At 44.4% G+C, this 23,233-nt stretch overlaps 1 pseudogene; it reads right to left on the bottom strand.

Annotated features, from left to right (window-relative positions):
* Window positions 1-970: 970 nt before the first annotated feature.
* On the bottom strand, window positions 971-1,079 carry LOC129696813 (U2 spliceosomal RNA; annotated as a pseudogene).
* Window positions 1,080-23,233: the final 22,154 nt, after the last annotated feature.

Genomic DNA, 23,233 nt, shown 5'->3' on the forward strand with positions numbered 1-23,233 from the left:
GCATTGGATTACACTGGGCACCTGTAATGCCTCACCGTTGCCAGGTGGCAGATGTCTGGCCAGTGTTTGTAAATTTTTCTTGTTGGCGTATGTGGCCAGACATATAGTAATACTATTGCCATCCTGGATCCAAGTCTACCCATGTTTGACTTGGCTAAAGTAATCGGCCACCATGTCCAGCAGAGTCCCTGCTGTGTTAGGATCATGGGACGCTGTATTACCAGGCTCTGGCCCATCAGGGTCCTGCCTACTCGTTTTTATAGAGTTAGAGATCTCTAGGGTCCCACACGGGGTACCCCTGTGGGGCTTAACTGCTGCCCACTTGTCTTTTGTTCTGTGGACCCCTCTTGCAAGTCAACCCAGAACTGACCCACAGTGCTCCCCTCTGATGGGGTAGAAGCATTGTGCAGCCCTCAAAGAGGTACTGCTGTGGTTTTATCACGTTGGAGCAAGGCTCCATACACCGCTTCTTCCCGCTCCAGCCCTCTCGGGCGCTGGTTGCCGGCGGTTTTATGCAAAGTCGGACCCTTCTGAGTCCACTACCTTGTTTGATTTGTGTCTAGCCTACCGCTCGGTCCATGGATCTGGCCGGTGCGGGGCCGACATCGGGCACAGCTGATCCCACTACGGTTGATCCAAGTGCCGCTGGCTGCTGCTGGCTGCCCACTGTTCCATGGTCCTCCTTCTCCAGTTTTGTCCTTCCTTCCGTGAAGTAGATATGGCCGGTGTGGAGGATAACTGGCACAGCTGCTTCCATCTATTCCTTTAACCTGGCTTCAACGCTCTCAGCACTCCTGGCTGCTCCTTTATCTAAGACCCCTGGGACCCACCCCCGTACTGACGGTACTGGTCCCTTATGGTCGTTGCAGCCGGTCAACCCCACTCTAATGCTCTCAATTCTGGGCACTCCTACTTATATGGTCCTTAGATAAGGGACATATAAGACATTAAAACTGATGATAACAGCTACTATAGTTTTTATATAATATATATAGTCCCTAGATAAGGGGTGTATCAGATATTAAACTGATAAGAACAGATACTACACTTGATCTTAGCCAAAAAAAACGAGAAGCGATTATTGTAACTAAAACCCCGCTGGGACCGACCCTGGTACTCCCATACTGGTCCCTTGTAGTAGATTGCAGCCAGTCAACTGTAAAGTCCTTTGCTGCCGAGAAATGAACTTTCTCACCATGCTGGAGCGAAGTTGGGCACAGGTGTTTTTCCCTCTCCGGGAACCGATGTGCCCATGCTGCTCCTACCGTTGCCAGCTCCTCACGAAGTGCCAGCTGCCACTGCTGCTGCCTGTGCCCCTGCAGCTGCCTGTGCTCCTGCAGCTGCCTGTGCTCCTGCAGCTGCCTGTGCTCCTGCCGCTGTCTGTGCTCCTGCAGCTGCCTGTGCTCCTGCAGCTGTTAGTGCTCCTGCAGCTGCGGGCTGCCACTGCTGCTGCTGCTGCCGCTGCCGCTGCCGCTCCTCCGCGGTTCTCCCGCCGGCCTTCTGCACCTTACATGGACCTAGTCCATGTCTGCACCTAGAAAGGTAAGTTGAAGGAAAACGCAGGGTCTCTTACCTGCTGTTCCCGACTTTCCTTCTCCCGTTGGTGACCGTCGTTCCCTGTGTCGGGTTCGAGCCGCTTGGACCGACCCCGGTGTTCACGGGCCTGGTCCTTCGCGGCAGTTCCGCAGCCGGTAACCCCGGCTGTTCCTATGGATCCCCTGGCCCTTACCTTGTGAAGAAGGTTTCCAGCCCGAACGTCCCGTTCCGACTCCATAAGTGCTGCTGCACTTGCTGAGCGTTTCGAGCCCCGGTACCGCTGGTCCGAGCTGTCTGTCCCGCAGCCTCTGTGCTGGCTGCTACCGACTGCTCCCAAGCCAGTCTCGTTTGAGACTGGCATAGGGACCTTTTTTACTTTGCTTCCCGCCCGGCCGAGAGGTGAATTTTGCCGGTGCGGGAGCAAAGTCGGGCTCAGGTTGTTCCCCCCCCCAGGGAAACTCGTGCTGTTGCTGCTGCTGGCTGCTCGCCCTCCACGGGTCTCCCCGCCGGCTTTCCGCAGCCTCCTAAAAGTAAGTAGAAAAAAGGAACGCAGAGTCGCTTACCTGCTGTTCCCGACTTTCAAATCTCCCGCTTGGGGAACGCCGTTCCCCTCTGTGTGACTCGTTGCAATGCGTGTAGCGATATGACACGCATGCGTGGAAGCGGGGTTCTTCACGAAGTCACTCACGTGACTCCGAAGTAAAATCATACTTTGGCTTCATAAAAGTTTCAATTGAAAATATTCAGTGGAAGAATACGGTAGTTCACACATTGGTCAACAGTCAAGAACCAATAGTATTTATTTATCTGATAGGAGGACCATGTCCTGTACACTAACACTATCCTATGCATACTCTGGACAATGTACAATTTTACCAAGCTAATTAACCTACAAACACACACACCTTTGGAGTGAGGGGGGAAACTGGAGTACCCGGTGAAAACCCATGCAGGGAGAATGTGCAAACTCCATGCGGAACGTAGGGGAGCATGTCATCCCATCAAACTTCCTTGGAAGCAATAGAGATGCCCAAGGCACTTTGCGTCCAATAAGCACATATAGCATAGTAATAGCAAAAGCAACATGCTATGTGAAATAGATACCATAATCTCATGGGTATTTATAACCTTGTGTGATTCTTCAGACTTCTGGGCGGTGCAACTGTGTGGATCATTTTGCATCCTTATTATTAAACAATATCTGCAAATCAGTTATTTTAGTTATAAACAAGTTACATCAATTGATATATTTTATCCTCTATACTTGAAACAAAGACATTTTAAAAGTTGTATGATCTAAATTAACATTTTATTCAATGAGAAATGTTCTTACAGCCTGGCCTTGAGCAAATATATTGCCTAACATATGCTTACTCAGGACAACCTAGGTATCCATCCTCAAGGGACGAATACAGAGAGATAAAATTGGATAATGAGATTGTGATCTTGAGACTTGAATTGCTCATAAAATTGAGGTTTGACATGGTTATTAGATTCAGGAACAGGAGGTTCCTGATGCATTATTCCATGAAAATCCATGAGGGAATTAGCTGGTCACAATAAAATTATCCAACCAGCTTTCATCCTTAAGTTTGTCTTTAAGGTAAATCAAGCATCTACATTTTGTGCTTTAAAATATCTCCTTATGTATTATCAAATTTCCACCGTTTTAACACTTGCCAGGCTGTGCTGTCATTTTTACATCCTCAGGTCAAACTGCTCAATTTTATCCGGGCAAGCAATTAAGTTCAAATATCTGGATAGCAGCTCATTAATGCCTGGCTCAAAAAAAATCGTTGTTTTCCTTTAAGTCTCTCAACTACTTTCACAAAGCTCCAGTTATTTTCACAGACGTTTGTTGAATCACAGAATTGTACATCATGGAAACGGGCTCGTTGGTTCTCCTTGCTCTTTCTTATCTCTTTTGCCTATCTACACTAATTCCATTTGCCCACATTAGGACCATATCCACCATTGCTTTGTCAATTTGTGTCTGTATGAATGCTTCTTTATATACAGTAATTTATTTTTCAATCATAAAATCATTATGAGTGGAGACAATTTACTCCATTGAGTCTGTGCAGGATCCTCATGGACCAAGTCCATGTATAACTCTTTGCCACACTTTGCTGAAACCCTGCAAATTGTTTTTCATGCTTGACTCTGTTGTCACACCTCTACAAATAAATACAGTCTGGGCAAGATAATCATCTTTCTTCATGTCCCACCTCCCTCAATCTCCCCCTTATTTGTTTGTTGTCTATAACTTTAAATAAATACTTCCCAGTCCTTTCCCAGTAAACAAATTCCCTCTACCTACCTATACCCTAGATACACCTATCTATTTCCTCTACCTTTATCACTCACAATCTGCACACCTCGATCCGGCAACTTGTTTCATATACTGACCACCCTCTGAGTGAAAAAAAGTTGCCTTTCAGATTTCTACCATAACTTACCCCTTTCACCTTCAACCTATGCCTCAAACCTCACCTTGCGTGAGAGGGGGAAAAATGCAAAAGTGACCTGAGGGATACCTTTCTCGCACAGAGGGTGGTACATATATGGGATGAGCTGTCAGAGGAACTGATGGATATGGATACAATTTAATATTTAAAAGACACTTGACAAGTACATGGATCAGGCATCTGCAGAACTGTAAAGTAAATGTGAACCAAAGTCATGGTCCATGGGTACTAATGAGGGTACAAAAGGGTTGTGGTTCTGCAGGTAGATTAAGAGCAGCTGAGAAAGAGCAGGCAAGGGAATCACAGTTGTCTTTATGGAATGCGGAAAGGCGATGGGGAGAAAATATATGGTCAGTGGTGGGATCTAGTTACAGATTTGAATGTCTACTGGCATAGAGATAAAATGGCATCAATTGGTGATTGCTATTTTAATCCTTCTGATGCATGATTTTCACTGAGAAAATGTTCCTTAAAATACAATGTTTACTTGCTCCCGGTTGATTGATTAAGCAATACGTAAAATCAATATGCAGTTTGTTTATTTTTATAATATTTTAACTAGTTGCAATAAGCACTCAAAAGGGAAGTTTACAATTCAAAGCCAATGCAGAGAGGCATCAAGAATATCGGAGAAAATATCAACCTCATGATTTTAAATTAGTGATCAAAGTCATCAGGGAAAACCCAAAGAGCAGGGCAGAATCTTAATACCTAGTCATCCTGCTTAATCTTAATTACCCTTAATACTTCCCAAGTCATCCTTTGATTGATTTGATTGATTTGATTCAACTTTATTGTCATTGTCCATAGTACAAGTACTTAGAGAGCGAAATGCTTTTTCCCATACAGCCATACAAATAAAAAAAATATCACAGAACACGATAGTCCATAACACAAACATCCCCACAGCAGTACCAAAGTTTCACACTGTAAGGGAAGGCACCAAAGTTCAGTCAACCTCCTCGTTGATGTTCCCCGATGTGCCCCGATGTTCACCCGTGGTCGGGGCCTCCCGAGCCCTTCGCAGTCGCCGCTACAGGTGGCCTGATGTTCAGGCCCTCTCGCTGGGATGATGGAACTCCGACGTCGGAACAGAAGAACATCCTCAGCAGCTTGGACTTCCGGATCAGCCACTTCCTACTGGAGTCCGCGGCTCCCGAAGTCCACAGGCCGAGCTGGGCAGAAATTCAACGTGGGCGGCCCTCGGCAAAGGGTCCCAGGACTCCGCGATGTCGGTCAGCGCCGCCCCGCGCAGGGAGCAGGCCCAACACTCTGGAGCTTCAAACGGTGATCCCAGGTGAGGCATCGCCCGCTCCGCGATGTATCCAGCGCTGCGCCGTTGCTGCTGAAGCTCTGGTCCGGTCCCCTGGCAGGAAAGGCCGCGCCAATCCAGTTGGTGGGCCGCGAGGAAGGGGGCGAGGGCACGACTCGGAAAATAGTCGCATCCTCGCCAGGAAGTGACTGAAAAACGATACCTCCCCAGCCCTACGCCCCTTACTATCCTGCTAGTTTTACTGTTCATAACCCCTCATTATCATCTCCTCCACAGCCAACAATGGACCATTGTGTGCTCTTTGGCCATTGGTGCCGACTCTCATTTGTTCTGTGCCATTTTATCCCTCTAGTTTCCCTATCCCTTGAATCTTAGTCTGAAGAAGGATCTCAAACCGAAATGTCACCAATTCGTTTTTCCAGAGTTGCAGGTACAGGTGCCAGAGGTTATGGGGAGAAGGCAGGAGAATGTGGTTAGGGGAGGAGAGATAGATCAGCTATGATTGAATGGCTGAGTAGAATTGATGGGCTGAATGGCCTAATTCTACTCCTATCAATTAAGACCGTATGACCTAATGCTCCCTGACCCACAGAGTTACTCCAGCATTTTGTGTCTACCTTAATACCTAAGTCAGACTTCCAACCATAGCACACTACTGAATCCATCAATATTGCCCTGAGGTCACAAAGACACAACACAAAACTTTCAACTACGAGCAAGAGCGCAATATAAGCACAAGGTTTACAGTGCAATGTTGAACATCCATCGTATCAAATGGAGGTAACTATTTGAAAACAAAGTGCTATTTTAGATTAATCTTATCTTAAAGAGTCTTCTGCAGAAACCCTCCACCTCCCAAAGAACACTTTACCAGACCAGTTATTTTCAGCTAAGGTGATAACGGATGGGGGGGAGGGATGGGGGGGGGGGGGGGGGGGGGGGGGGGGGGGGGGGGGGGGGGGGGGGGATGGGGGGGGAGGGATGGGGGGGGGGAGGGATAGGGGGGGGGAGGGGGGGGGGGGGGGGGGGGGGGTTACAATTGAAATCATGGTGAACTGCGCACAAGCTCTTGTAATGTCAAGGTAACAGGTATTAAAATCATTGACATCTTGAGAGACAATTTAGTGCTGCACAATGTGGAATTTAATTAGACCAGTTTGTTTCAAAGCTGACAGCTGATGAACTCGGCCAAGGATAAGATGGTATGAGGATCAGCGGAAAGACCTTTAAAGTCAAGTGGCTGATTGCGTAAGCATTGAGCGAAAAGGCCGTGATCGGTGACATTTCAGGCATGGCATTGATTGACATTAATAATTAAGATGACAACTTAACACAATGGAGGTGATTGCGCAGTAAGTAGCATTCCTCCCCAATGTGATCTTTGACTCGCATTCATCCTCTGGAGGAAAATAACACTGTGTTTGACTTACCCAATGGATACATGTCCATTCACTGCTAGGCAACAGAGTGTTACTGATGTGGGAATTCAAGCAGACTCTGGAGCCCTTTCAGTCACCCTACCAGCTGAAGGAAGGAGGAGGGATGTTCGGTGGCAGGGAGAGAGAGGCCAGAGGAAAGCACCAACAACACAGCATGCCAAATTTCTGCTGCAGCTGCTCAGATTTAATTATAACTTTTGTTGAGGTGGCTTCCTGATGAAAAGAGCTGCCTTGTGTAAACAGGCTGATTGGTTGTCTTTGCCGGAATTTGTTCAGTACTAATTTCTTGCAATCTTAATATGATTTTACTCATACATTTTATTTTACTTCAGAGATGTTAGATTACAGAAAATGCCAGCCTTTCAGAGACTGTTACAGTTTTTATTCCAACAGATAAGACAAAACATAAGATAAGCAAGACTTCAATCTAAATATGTATACTGAAAGGCCTTCGAACTTTACTCAGTGTTTCAATGCCTTTTGTAATACTGTTCATCTGAAAACACTTGAAAAGTTCCATCAACGATGTCTTCAAAGCAGCTTAATTAACAGCTGGGAAGACAGAAAAGCCAATGTCAGCGTGCTGAATGAAGCAAAAACAACTAGCAACAAAGCCTTCATCATCAAGAACCAACTAAGATTTGGCCGGTCACGTTGTTCGGATGGAAGATGAGCGTCTACCAAAGCAAACATTCTACTACCAGCTTAATGAAGGCAAACGTAAAAGAGGCGGACAAAAGGAGAGATTCAAAGACGTCTTAAAAGCCAGCATGAAGAAATGGGAAATCGACAGACAATTGGGAAACCAATGGCAAGGACAGTAAACTTTGGTGAACTATCATGCAAGAAGGAACAGCAACCTTCGAAGCCAACAGATGCGCAGAATTAGAAGAAAAAGGAAAGAGAGGCAGCCGCAACCAAAGTCCGATTTGCCATCTGGAATTACCTGCCCTCAATGCTGAAGAACATTCAAAGCCAGGATTGGACTCATAAGCCACCTGAGAGTCCATAAAAACAACAGAACGCAGACCATCATCCTCGACCTCGAGAGATAGCCACAATTACAACAAATTTAAAAAGATTGTAGGAGTGTAATAATCTGTTGGCTGATCAGAATACCAGTGGTAATATTTCACCTTGCCTTCAAGACCATGTAAACACAAAAGGGGAATAGAATAGAACACAATAAGCAGTAATGTGTAAGCATTCTGCCTGAGATCATGGCAAATCTTTAATTTTAGCATCACTTTCATGAGCCTATCTCATTTCCTTTAATTTCCTAAACATCTAAGCACCTAACGCCTTTCTTTACTATTCATTTTTGATGAATTCAAGAGAGAGTTTGATATAGCTCTTATGGCTAATGGATCAAGGAATATGGAGAAAAAGCAGGAACAAGGTAATGATTCGGGATGATCAGCCATGATCATAGAGAATGGCATTGCTGGGTCGAAGGTGTGAATGGGCCTACTCCTGCACCTTTTTTCTATGTTTAAAAAATATATATAAATCCATATCTGCCTTGAATTTACTCAGGTACTGAGCCTCTATCATTCTCTTGAACAGCAAACTCCGATGAATCACCACTCTCTGGATTAAGAAATTTCTTCTAATCTCTGACATGAGGGTTCGATCCAAGACTGCAAAAAAATGGAGAGAATTGTGGACGCAGCCCAGACCATCACACAAACCAAACTCCCTTTCCATTTACACTTCAAGCGTCCACCAGCATGATCAAGGGTGAGTCTCACCCGGGTCATCCCTCTTCTCCCCTCTCCCATCAGGCAAGAATTACAGAAGTACGAAAACACACAACTCCAGATTCTGGGGCAGTTTCTCCCCAGCTATTATTAGGCATCCGAACCATACTACCACAACTAGAGAGCAGTCCTGAGCTACTGTCCACCTCATTGGAGACTCTCAACCAATTTTAAACTGGACTTTATCTTGCACTACACATTGTTCCATTTATCATGTATCTGTATACTGTGTATGGCTCAATTGCAACCATATATAGTCTTTCAGTTGACTGGTTAGCAGGCAACAAAAGCTTTTCACTGTACCTTGGTACACGTGACAATAAAATAAACTAAACTAATCTAAACTGAATAGCAAACCCCTCATTCTACAACGATCACCTCTATTTCCAAATGTCCCAGCCAGGAAAAATATCTACTCTGTGAAACACTATAAAACTTTTCTAAGTTTCATTGAGATCACCTCATACTCTTCTAAACTCTCCAGAGTATGCTAAATCTTGACTTAAATAATAAACCCACCAACCAAGGAAATAGCATATTATTTGTTTATAATGCAAATGAGCTATTTAATTTCCAGGATTTCGGAATCATTAGAAAGGACAGCATTTATTTGCCATTCCTGATTGCTCTTCAGAAGATGGTGGTCTTTTTGAGTCTTAGCTATCTAACGTGTCCACATTGTTAAACCATAGATTTGGTGCAGTATAAAGCCCCTGTTTCACGGTGCGAGTCCACCCACGTGTGATCCCAAGTGAAAGAAAAAATCAAACTCGTGGTTGTCTACGAATTTCCAAGTTTGTGTTCACGAGTTTAAACGAGATCCCACGTGTGTCTAAGTTTGCCGTTTACTTCTCATTCCTGCGATGTACCAAGTTCCTCTCCCAAGTTAGTCTTGAGCCAACAACGACTACCGACGTGTGGAAAAATCATCACATGGATAAAAATGTCATGCAGTTTTTTTTACCATAAAAAGCCTCCCATGACCATGGACAAAACTGCCCCGATGATCAACTTTTCCGTGTCTCTTATGTAGCTGCATGCTTCTCTTGTCATGTAATTAACCGCTTTTATCAAATCATTGCCTATCATTGCTACAATGCAATAAATGGCATTTAAAGTACTTAGCTGTCAAAAAAAGCGCAAAACGTAAAGGTGTTTAAGAAACGGACTGCATGAAGAACTTCAAAGCTTTTGCAAATCGATTAAATTCAGGTAGAACTTGAACTCAAGATTTAAATCCCCTGAAAGTTGGGTTTCTTAACACAGGATAGATGTTCTGCCAGAACGGAGTTGCTGAATAAAATCGTCTTCCGTTTCTTGCATGACCGCGGCTTGCCAGCGTTATTTCACACTCCGTGATCTGTGTAACGTATATGTGTAAAATATTAAACTGACCAAGAAGCTCCAGTGTTCTCCCCTGTTAGTTTAGTTTAGAGATACAGAGAGGAAACAGGCCCTTCGGACCACCGGGACCGCGCCGACCAGCGATCCCCGCACATTAACACCATCCTACACCCACTATGGACATTTTTACATTCACCAAGCCAATTAACCTACAAACCTGTACATCTTTGGAGTGTGGGGGGATCTCGGAGAAAACCCATGCAGGTCACGGGGAGAACTTACAAACTCAGTACAGACAGCAACCATAGTCGGGATCGAACCCGGGTCTCCGACACTGCATTCGCTGTCAGGCAGCTGCACCACCGTGAATGAAGGCCTGTTTTAAGTATGAAATAGAGGAGCAAGAAGGTGATCAAGGTGGAGAAAGTGTAGAGACCAATGCCCATGTAGTCTAACTCGCAGGAGTGCAGGTCCACCATGACGACGCCGTGGCCGCGGTGGGCTTTGGGGGAGGAGCAGGTGACATCGGTGACCAGGCGAGGGATGTAGACCATGGTCTGATTCATCCGCCACATGAACCACCTGGCGTCGCAGATGCAGAGAAAGTGGTTGCCACTTAGCCGCAGCTCCCGAAGGTGTTTTGATGGCGCTGCCCGGGAAACTGGAGGCCTGGATGGTCTTCAGGTTGTTGTAGCTGAGATCCAGGTACTGCAGGGAGATCACGTCCAGCAGGAAGTCCTTGGTCAGCTTGGAGATCTGGTTGCGGGTGAGGTTGAAGACGCAGGATCTGGGTGCAGTTGGACAGGATGCGAGGCACCGTGATCAACAGGCTTGCTACCGAGGCCCAGCAGCTCCAACCAGCATAGCAGGTAAAGCCTGCCCCAGTTGAAGCTCCACAGCTGGTTACCGCTCAGCACAAGCTCCTTGAGTAGCGGGGGCAGGTGGTCAAACACGTCGTGAGGCATGGGCGCAAGTTTCTTCCCCTAATAATCCGCAGCTATCTGTGTTCGAGAGCAAAAACTTGCAAAGGGCACACACGATTCCTCGCCAGCGAAGATGGACACAGAATGCTGGAGTAACTCAGCGGGACAGGCAGCATCTCTGGAGAAAAGGAATGGGTGATGTTTCAGGTCGAGACCCATTACTTCTCTCCAGAGATATGGCAACAGCACAGCACAAAACCAGTCTGAAGAAGGGTATCAACCCGAAATGTCACCAATTTATTTTCTCCAGAGATGCTGTTGTCCACGCTGAGTTAATCCAGCATTTTGTGTCTATATCCCATGGCTTATAATGTCACCTCACATTGTAAAATCATTATCTGAAGAAATGTCTCCTCGCTGGGTCAAACATAATCTATGTAGAACTCACGTTTCTCTCTGCTTCATATACATGGGAATTCCCTCAGTATGGTCACTTTTCACGCGTCCCGCCCATTGTGAACCCTTCCCATCAATGCTTGAGCCCCCATCTTCGCTCTATACCTTCAGCTTCATTGGCGGCTCTCTCCCATCAAAAGTATTCAAGTTAATTTCAGACCCCTATCCATCCATCCATTCATTCATTTTCCATTAAGATCTGACTAATCTTCAACATTTCACTTCTGGCACTCAGTCCAAACCGACGGTAGACTCAAGAGTCACTACGGTAAATTCACGGGCCACTACGTTCTTACGAGTTTAAATGTTTCAAATTTTAACTTTAAGTAAATATTACTCGTGGAAATCTTTAAACATGTTTTAAACTCGGGGTCACTCGTGGGTCGACTCGCACCGTGAGACAGGGGTTTAAGATAAAGTAATTCAGTCATTGTTTACTTATTTAGGAATGATTGTTCAGGAATTTGGCAATAAAATGGCATGGAAAGACAAGTTGTCAAAGTTTTAAAGGCAGTATCTGTGCTAGCACAGAATAGAAAGTCCTACATTTGATTGGGTGATTCAGTCCGCAGTGCTGATCCACAACTTTCAGTCAGGTGTCACTTTAATTCTCCATCCCACTCCCACTGTGATCTCTCTATCCACTGCTTACCTATGTGGGAAGCATATTGGCACAGCGGAAGACTTACTGCCTCACAGTGCTAGAGACCCGAGTTCGATCCTGAATATGGGTGTTGTTTGTACAAAGTTTGTATGTTCTCCCTGTGACTGCTTGTGTTTTCTCTGGGTGCTCTGGTTTCCTCCCACATTCCAAAGGCATGTGGGTTTGTAGCTTAATTGGTTTTGTAAAAGATGTCCCTAGTGTGTAGGATAAAACTAGTGTTGGCGCAGACTCGGAGGACCGAATGGCCTATTTCCATGCTGTATCTATAAACTATACTAAACTAATAAACCTCATGATAGCCATTGTAATTTCAGGCAACAGCATGTGATGTTCCTCCTGAACTCATTGCATCCTATGGGACATAAAGTTAAATCTACTCATGGTCTCTGCATGGGAGATTTTACTTCGGAGTCACGTGAGTGGCTACGCGAAGACACCGCCAGTATGCATGCGTGCCATATCGTCTATAGCATTGCGTTACGACTGGCAGGGTGGACGAGATTCTCCTGCCAGCAACACACCTGAAGTAAGTTTTTAAAAAACGTTCAGGTTTTAATCTTCTTGCAGGAACCTCTACTTAGAGGTCCTGCTAAAAGTCTGGGACGAAGTCGGGACAGAGGGGAGACCTCAGTCACAAACTTCAGGGAATCGCGACTATCCCTTTTATAGGGACCGCGGGGATATCCCGGCTGCAGTTACTGCGGGGATACCCAGATCGGGGTGGGGGGGAAGCCCTGACTGGAGAACATCGTGGAGAAGCCCTGCTATAGGGACCGCGGAGGTAAAGCTCGGGGGAGAAATAACCCGCAATCTAAGCTTTTCTACAAGGACCACAGAAGGAACCTCAGCTGTAACAAACTATAACCACGAGACCAGTCTCGGGAGGAGCGTTGCCCCGCAACAGAAGGTTTAAAAAGGACATGCAGGTAAATTCCTTACTCGAAGGTCGTTTTTTGCTATTTTATGAGAATATGTTACAGGAATGGACCGCATCCAGACTGACTGCGGAGGACCGTGGAATTGCGGACAGTCAGCAGCGGTAGACACCAGGGGGTCCTGGGACGCCCATGGCAGCACCTTATTGAGGGCTGCATAATGCATCTCCCTCGACAGAGGGGAGAATTAGGAGTCACTTCTGGGCTGACTCTGAAGACAGGGGTTTGGCTGAAGATATCACAAGTGTGCAGGGGGTGCAGGGACAACACAACCAGCAGCAGGAGCTCGACGAGTGGGCGTTGGGTTCAGGAAGGCCACATCATCACGCAAGACCTCACATCTTCGGCGGCAGCACCCCCACGCACCCACCAGCAAACCACGATGAACTGAAGCTGGTGAAAGCTTGAAGGCCGTACAACCAGGACAAAAGTCTTTTTTAGGCCACAGCCCAGAACGGCCTTCCTGGAAGATGCGCCAACCCTGTACTCGAGCTCCTCTACCTCCCAGGAGCAGGTGCAAAATCATGCACATATGTTTGAGGCAGCTCCTGGTTCGGGTTGCATAAGTCCTCCCATATGGATAAAGGTATGGAACCACATTGATGATGTCTCCTGATCGGATACAAGTTGGTATTATTAAACTGGTTTGAATATTTACACTGGTTTGGGATAACATAAGATTAGTTTATCCGCTCACAGGGTTGAAGATATTTGAAATTTAACTGGATGAGGCAATGATACACTCAGCGCGTTGCAAAATGGGCTAACTTCAGTTTCCTGATTATATACCAAATCACTACTATCAATGCTTCGACTGCACAGAGCTAACAAATAAGTGGCATGGCCAATCTGGAGGATATTGAACATTAGCCTTATCAGCAACATAGCTATATTTTGAAAAATTGGTTCACACCCGTCCAGTTAAATTTAAATTAAGTTGATACCAACTGAAACTATTGATTATGAGTGCGGGCAGTTGGGACTAAGAGAAAAAAGCTGTTTGGCACGGACTTGTAGGGCCGAGATGGCCTGTTTCCATGCTGTGATTGTTATATGGTTATATGGTCATATTATTGGGATACAATTGTCCATTTATGTGTCTGGGATCAGCTCTGAGCCAAAAAATTAGACCTCTGCTATTTTTAGCTGAAACTATCAAAGTCACAATGATGGACAGCTTTGCTCCACTAAAACCTCTCATCTGTAAATTTTCATTCATTTCCAAACTGATGCTATTGCCCAAAGATGGGTAATTTACTAATACCATCACTAGTTACGGAGGCAGATGGGACTAGCATGAGTTATCAAGTGTTCAGTCATGGTATCAACTGCCAATGGACACCAGGTGCATTCTCTGCATTATAGGGTGTGTGGATATGCATAAACTGCATGCACAAGTCCAAGGTGATACACTTTGGTGGTGGTATATGTTAATCACAAATGTACAATCAAATCAAAGTATCCGGCGATAGTTTTTACCAAACCGCTTTTAGCACTGGTGTATTATTATGCAAAATCAATGACAACACAGAATGAATGTGTGATCACAAAGTATTTAATGACATTGTGGATCAATGGAACACTAACTATTGAGATGCTTGCATCTAGGCTCAATCAACAGTGAACGAGGCATATTAGTGGCAAAGGGTGCATTCTCGCTACACTAGGGAGGAATGTTCTTTATGTCTTCCTCCATTTGGCCTCAATTGACGAGTCTTGCAAAATTCAGCAAGATTCCCGCTTCCGGATTTTCATAGTGCCTGCCTGGGTTATATACCTATGGCTCCCGCTGAGGTGAAGAATGAGCATAAAACCTTACATGGTTATTTCCAGATAAAAAAGATGCTGGCTCAGTTGTGATATCGAAACCATCCTCTGCATGATATAATCAATTCATAGACTTACAGACTCTGAGAGATCATTCCTGCGGCTCGGGTTGTCAAACCATGAGCATTAGGAGTGCTCACTACAGATTGCAGGGATAGCACCAAATAGCAGCTATCTGCATAGGAGATGGGAAGCATTGTTTATGCTTCCTTACGTTTAACATGGCATGGATGACTGACACATTGAAATTCAGTTTTATGTGATTATAACATTAAATTAATATTCCATTACTGTGCCTGAAGTACCTCCTCATCATTTGGCTGCAGAGAACATAAACCACAGAGTCTCACCCTCTGACATCTAGAATATGAAGGTATCGTCAACTTAAAACCTCCCAGGCCTAGGGACGCAGAGATATGGGTTGTTAACACAGTACTACTTCACTTCGCCGATGGGCACCAGTAACATCCCTGTCCATGGTCAAACTCACGTACTAGCGATTATGCCATGGCGCTGCCTACAGCGCTACGGGTCCAGTCATTGCTACACTGGATAGGATGATCATATCTGCGGGCTACAATAACATGTTTTGTTTATGATTAGTCAAGCAGATTAGACAGGGACACAAGACCAAACTAGATGTTGTATATCCCATGGACCTTGGGTTGCATGTGATCACACATCTACACCAGTATGTCAAGGTTCCTAAGAGCCTTATAGGCTCTGACAGCAATATTGTTAGTTACATAAAACCTCGTTAGAAGAAATCACTACGAACCTTCCCCAGATGGTTATATGGGTCTGGCATATACAGGAGTGTACATTGACATTGAGTCTCACTCGACCAGGCGTACTGGCGGGGTCTTCACGTAATCCAGCTCAACGTTACTCCTCATAAAATAAAGATCAAACATCAAACTGGTAAGTTGTCATTTAATCTTACTATTATGTGTCATGAATTTGATTGAGATTTTTCAGAAGTAGCTAAGAAGGTTGATGAAGGCGGGGACCATAACGTTACTCCTCATAAAATAAAGATCAAACATCAAACTGGTAAGTTGTCATTTAATCTTACTATTATGTGTCATGAATTTGATTGAGATTTTTCAGAAGTAGCTAAGAAGGTTGATGAAGGCAGGGCCATAGACATAGTCTATATATATTACAGCCAGTCCTTTGGTAAGGCTCCGCATGGTAGGCTGCTCTGAAAGGTTGGGTGGCATGGCATCCATGGCGAGCTTACTAACTTGACACAGATACATGGAACTGCAAATGCTGTTTTACAAAAAAAGTACAGTGCTGGAGTTTCTCAGTTGGTGAGGCAGCATCTTTCAAAGACATAGATAGGGGACATTCCAGGTGGGTCCATTCTTCAGACTTTGGCTTATTGGTAGGAAGCAGAGAATGGTGGTGAAAGATTGTTTTTTGAAATGGAAGCCTATGACTAGTGGTCTGCATCAGAGATTGGTGTTGATTTTTTTCACTTTTTCAGTTTTGATGAAAAGTCTGGCCTGATTTTTACATGTTGTATCTTGTCTCACTGACGCTGCCTGAACTGTTCATTGCTGTCAACATTTTATGCTTTTGGTTTTTGTGTCTGGGTTTTTGCGGCGGGGAAACAAGTCTTTCAGACCATTAATTTCACACCAACAATTGGACATCCGTGTGCTCTAATCATACTGATTTTATTCTGTCCCCATTCGTTTCAACTCTTTCCAGATCCCACCACACACCGACACACCGTGGGATATTTATTATGGCAATTAACCAACTAACCCCCTACTCATCTTTGCCATTAGGGAGGATACCAGAGCATCTGGGAGAAACCCATGTGGTTGCAGTGATAATGTGCAAACTCCACACAGACAGCACCCAAGCCACTGGAAATTATGCAGCTGGGAGATTTACTGCCTCACTGTATCTGCAGGTGAATCACTCCAGACATTATTTTGTCCCGTTCATCCCTTCTCCTTCTTTGTCTTCCGCTCCTCTCTCATTTCCTTCTTCTTCTCCTTGTAGTTCTCCCACTTATGGTATGCTGCAGAGGCTAAGCCCATGTGATCTTCCTCAAAAGTCACTGCAAAGGTCTCCTGAAATCCAGATCTTATTAAAGTAAAATATATTAATATGTATACTATCACAGACCTTTTATTTAGCTATTTTAAAATAAAATAATTCAACGTCAAACTGCCTGACATTTTTTTGAAAGTATTCAAACATAATAATTAGGTGGAGGAACAGATGAAATAGCTGAGGATAAATGGTGGAGAAATGCTGGAGTAACCCAGTGGGTTAGGCAGCATCTCTAGAGAAAAGGAATAGGTGGCGTTTCAGGTCAAGACCCTTCTTCAGACTCTTCACCATTCCGTATGATGTTGACTCAACAATATATCAACTACATTTTTCTCATCTTGATGCCATAAACTTAATTTATGGTGTGATTAGCATGACTGATCAATTTTTTTTAATTCCCTCTTTAGTCTATGTGTCTTTAACACAACTGACCGAGAATGTAATTCCCCTTTCAGTCTCAGCGTGTTTAGCATGACTGACTAAGTTTTTAATTCCCTTTTCAGTTTGTCTTTGTCTTCAATACGACTGACCAAATTTTCTATTCCCTTTTTACTTTCAGTGTGTTGAGCATGACTGACTAAGATTTTAACTCCCTTTATAGTCTATCCTGCATTGAAGGGATACACATTTATCTGAAGTCTCTAGTATATATTCATGAACGTGGCGCAAAACTGTTCCAAAGTTAATCGAATCAAACCAATTCTATAAATATTAATAGATTTGACTTCAAGGAGGTCTGGATTTCAAAAGACTTTTGCAATGATTTTGAAATATTTGAGAAATAATTAGATGCTTTTATCCTATGGTAAGAACGCAAATGTATGCATTGTATAATTGCTCTAGATGGCAACTGTGTTAGACCTCAAGGTCCTACCTTTGTACAAAGCCTTACTGTTCCACTGTTGGCAATTCTCCTGCTCTTTCATTTGCTGCCATTCAAGCACTGAACTCCACTCTCATTGTTTTACTCGATGTGTTTTGCAATGCCTGCCCTGTTTCTCAACTGCTACTGAACAGAATACACAAAGGGATGGATTGGAAATTGCAAAACATTAGCCAGGAGCATTATGGTAATCATTCACTCTAAAGCTGCAACTCACTGATCTCTTTAGAGATTTTGAACCACATTGATGAGGGATTATACAAATTCACAGGGGACATTTGTTTCCCTGTCACACACATACATGATCTCAAAACAAAATTACTTTATTTAAAGCATTAATTTTGAAAACTGTATTTGCCTGTATAGAATGAAAAGATAATACACTGGTCACTGAGGTCAACAAGATACAAATAATTAAGTTGGTCATTATTAATTTGGGGTCTCTTTTAAATGGCTCTTAATGCTGCATTCAGTAAAATCTTTGTGTGCCAGAAGCCAGTGTAATTACAGAGGTGATGGCTGGAAGGAATCACTCTTTGTTTGTTTGTGTTTAGTCCCTGGCTCTCACCCATAGCTACAGAATCACTTTATGCCTCCATATTCTCACACGGACACTCATTCAGCATACTTTGCTATAACCAGGCTTCAGTAACATTGCTATTAAGTATCTTTTATTGAGCAATGTTTTGCTTAAGATATTCCTAACATTAGTGCCATCTGTTGAGTGGCTTCAAATGTGCTGTTTCCAATCTCTGATTATGAACACTTGCTCAATGTACAGCAAAAAGTATCTTCCCGGTTAAGCTTTGGGGTAACAGCAATACCTCTGGCTTGATTACATCAGAAGCTGCAATTACTGGTAAGTTTATTGAACAATTAGTACCGTATTTCCCGGAAGTGAAGACGCACCTGCATCGAAGACGTACACCCATTTTGAGTCGCAAAATTTTGAAAAATAAAAAACAGGCATTCGTCATGGTGGTGGTCATTTCCATTCGCCATGTTGGCGGTCATTTCCATTCGCGGCCATTTCCAGTGCAAAACACTGATAATGTATACACTGGTGCGGTAATAAAAAAAAATACAGTGTTTGGAATAAAATAACATTTAAAAGTGCACGGAACAACGATTACAGAGATTACAAAACAGAGACATTCTAATCTTCAAATCCAAAAAATTTACTACTATCATCCAAATCTTCAAAGCATAATACCGGTGATTCATCAGGGTCATCACTGCTGTTCGACAATTTACAGAGTTAAACAACTTAAACAGAATTTACACAGCTGCTACCTAGACCAGGTGTTTGAAGTGTTTGAAATGGCGAAAATCCCTGTGCAAATGCATGTCGCTTCTGATTGGATTGCCGTTTTAAATTGAGATTTCTCTACCTTCTCAATGGAAATAAAAAATATCAACATCATGAAAGAGTAAGGGTTTATTCCTGATGTTCATTCTTTTATGTATTCCTGAAGCAACAACCAAAGGATGATTTGGTCAATGTCACATTGCTGTTTGTGCTGTCTTGCTGTGCATTAATTAGCTACAAAGCTGCCAATATTTCAATAATTCTAAGTTTCATTGCCCTTGAAAAGTATCACAATGCATGCAATGTGCTTTGCAACATATTGAGATTATGATTGGTGATGTTTCAATGTAAATATTGTATTCTCTCTGTACAAAAAATAGGTAAATATGAATGGCAAGAATCAAAATAGTTGATGACTATATGTACTTCAATAACCCACCCTTCAGCTAATAGTACATTTTATTTAACAAAAATTATAATGATTGCACTATTGAACAAAGATGATAAAAATGAGTGAATACAAAATCAGGAAATCCTGATAGTTTAACTTTTAAAAACAGATTTAAATAATTAAACCATGAAATGTTATGAAAAGATTTTAATTTAAATTACAATTTTCCCCACAATGATCAAAAACTACCAATATATTCTCAATCACAATTGTTATTTTGTTTTTTTGTTTTTTTTGCTTTAAATTGAAAATAATGCAGACCATCACACAACACCATGGTTTGAAAGTCTATCAGCAGGGGGCACTAACTTCCTGTACGGCAAGCAGCAAAAGCTCAGGTTCGATGATTTGACAATTATTTTTAACACTAGTCAAGAATGTCACATTATGGTCTAGCTGGACACAGAAGTGAAGCTTTTGTCCATATCGCTGCACATGAGCTTTATTTGGATGTGAACCTTTGTCCACAGGGTCTCAGAATTGTTTTTCATAATGAGCTACTGCCTTTCAATGAGCTTCCCTATATCTTCCATTTATAACTTCAACGATAAACCAGAACAAAGCTTTATATATACTAATTTTTTGCACTACAGTTAATTGTGTTCTTATTGACAAGTTTGAAATTAGATCAGGGATTGCCTGCTCAAAAGTCTAAATAAGAAGGACCCATATATAAGAGGTTGGAAATAAAAGAATAGGAAAAGAAGCCAGGCAGACCTAATCACCCAAAAGATTGTAAATTATCACAAATGGGTATTGAAGCAGTGAAGCAAATGCCCTGTCGAGCAATTAGAAGTACTTCTGGAGAAAAGATGGTTTAAAGACATCATTTTAAGTCCTGCCACAAATTCTGTTAACTAGTCATTAATTCTGAGCTCTCCTTGAACACTCTTTTCGAGACACAGACTATTTGCAGCCTCAATGTTAGAATTGACCCCAATCTGAGTTTATGACCCCATATCTTTTCAATCTCACTTACTTCCCACTACCTGATACCATTCTCTGTTTTAGTCTTTCTGCTGCTGAAAAATTCATCTGTACTTTTGTGTCTCCCGAATCAACGGTTATAATGTTCTCCCTGCTGCCATCCCATGTTACATGCTCAATATATCTGAGCTGATCTAAACTCAGCTATTATTGCTGAACACATAAAGTTATAGAATTGTAGAGTTACTAGACTAAGTAGGACCCATTTGGTCCCTGTCACACAGGAAGCTTGGTCCCCCAACGCAATATTCCACCACTCACCCATAGCCCCCAACTGCACAGGCACAGCTAATTTCCCCTCATCCGTAGCGCTCTCTCCCCCTCCTCTCCACCCTTCCTCTTCTTTCCCCTCTCCTCCTCCCCTCCGCAATCCCTCCCTCACCTCTCTCTCCCTCTCATTTCCCCTACCCTCAGTCACTCCCTCCCTCGCTACATAACTCTCCCCTTCTTACCCCCCTCCTATGCCTCTATCCCCCACTCCTCACCTCCCCCTAATCCCTCCACTATCCCTACCTCCCCCTCCCCCTCCCCCTCCTCCCTCCTCCTCCCTCTCATTCCCTCATACCCCTACCTCCCCCCTCCCCACCACAATTCCCCTTCCTCTCCCCTCTCCCTCTCCTCACCTCCTTCCTCTTATTTTCCCTCTGCTCCTACCCTCCTCCAATCACTCCCTCACCTCTCCTTTTCCCTACCCTCAGTCACTCCCTCCCTTCCTTCCTCTCTTCTCCCCTCCCTATTCCCCTCCTCTCCCTTTATCCCCTCTACCCCGCCACTCTCCCTCCCCAGGATCTCGAGGTTGCCACTCTTCTCCCTTCTTGCGTGTACCATTTGCCTACATTTAATCTAAGCTAATACTATTTGCCTACATTTGATCCATATCACTCTAAACCTTTCCTATCCATGATCTTTTTAAATGATTTTTTAACCACTGCAATTGTTCCTGCTTTTCCCATTTCTTTTGACTGTTTACTCCATATATCTACCACCCTCTGAGTGCAAAACCAGCCCTACTGGTCCACTTTAGATCTTCCCTTGCTCATTTCAAATCTACGCCCTGTAGTGCTAGACTCCCCACCTCTGGCAAAAATATCTGTAACCATCCACCCTCCCAGCCTGCACAATTTAATCATGTCACCCCTCATCCTCCTATACACCAAGGAAAATATTCATAGCCTACCCTGTCTCTCCTTATAATTCAAACCTTCTAGTCCTGCAAAATCCTGGTGAATCTGTTCAGCACCCTCTCATTTTATGATATATTTCCTATAGTATGGTGACCGCAATTGAACACAATATTCTAGGCAAGGTCTTAATAATGTACTTGTCACAGTCTGCCCTCTCCTCATTCTCATCCACTTCACCTCCCAGTACTTTTCCCCCAGTCCCTCCTTCTCCTCGCCTGCCACTCCCCTCTCATCAGCCTAACTCTCCTCACCTGTTGCACTCAGTTGCCTCTGATCACCTATTAACCTGGTATATAGACTCTCCTCACCGTTCACACAGTGCCATATTGTTCTCAGCATTCATGCAAGACTCTCCAGCGATTTCCCGACTGCCTACACGGATTCGAACCTGCCTGCCCCTGACCATTCCGTCCTGTCGTCTTCCCAGATATCACCTCAGCTTTCTGTCCCCGACCACGGCTTTCGTCCCGTACCTCCTGGTTTCTGTCTGCCTCTCTCCTGGGCTGTTTGGTGTATCCTGCAACGGCTCCTCAACTACCTGCCTGGCTTCGACTCTCCTTTCGTCTGTCCCTCGCTGGTTGGTTTGCATCATGTGTTGGATCTCCTGGTTACCGGACCTCCCGCTACCCCGACTACGTCTCCTGCCTGCCCCTCTTCGGAACCCTCACTTAATCCTGAGCCTCTGTGTGAGTACGGTGTACCCATTCCTGTGTTACTACTCTGTATTACAGTATCGTAATAAAGTTCATTACAAATTATACCTGCCTGATTCTGTGCTGCTATTGGGTCCAAGCTATACCCGTTAGTACTATACAGCTATGCCATTCCCAGTGAAGGCAAGCCGTTTCCAGGGAGGCATGTACTTGTACCACTCCCTGCTCTACAACACTCTCAAGGCTCGTATAATTTATTGTGTAAGTCTTGCCCCAGTTTAACTTCACTAAATGCATCACTGTGTACTTGTCTAAATTACACCTGCCAATCCTTTCCCCACTTTTCCAGTTGATTTAGATCCTGTTGTAACCTTGGACAACACAAGACTTTAAACAACATACATAATTTCCATGCAGACAGCATGCAAAATCAGGATTGAAACTGGTTTCAATTGAATCTAAGGCTTCTAGATTGGCTGTGGACTGGGAATGCGGCCGGAGGACTTTATTAAGGTGCTGCTGCCTCGATGCCTCCCGGATTGCCGGATCGAAGCCCGGGACAGGGCCCGGGTGGGGCCTCACGGGTCTGACGGAGGAGCCAGGCCTCGCGGGTCAGAGTTCGGGTCAGCAGAGTGGCCGACGGAGCCCACGGCTGGGGTCCAGGTCGGCACCATGGAGGAATGAAGTGGGGCGGTGAGGGCCCAGCGGTGGTGAAGCCTCGTGAGTTGATCCATGGTCAATGTTCGATAAGAGCATGGAGGACCCGGCGTGGGGGGACCAGCGTGATGGGGGAGGGGAAGAACAATGGAGGACCAGGTGTGGGGGGGCTGCCGTGAGGGAGGCGGGGGGAGAACAATGGACAATGAGAACCTGGTGTGCGGGAACCACTGTGGAGGGGAGGGGGGGGGAGAACAAAAAGGAGGAGCCGGCATGCTTTGTAACTTTGTCAGTGCCGTAGCTGGCTGCCATTTGTATACATTGGGTAAGCAAGCAAAGAATTTCACTGTGCCGTGTCACATATGACAATAAAGTATTCCTATTCCTAATGCAAAAAGGCAGCAGTTCTAC

This window comes from Leucoraja erinacea, chromosome 4, assembly GCF_028641065.1.
Source record: "Leucoraja erinacea ecotype New England chromosome 4, Leri_hhj_1, whole genome shotgun sequence".
NCBI classification, from domain to species: Eukaryota; Metazoa; Chordata; class Chondrichthyes; order Rajiformes; family Rajidae; genus Leucoraja; species Leucoraja erinaceus.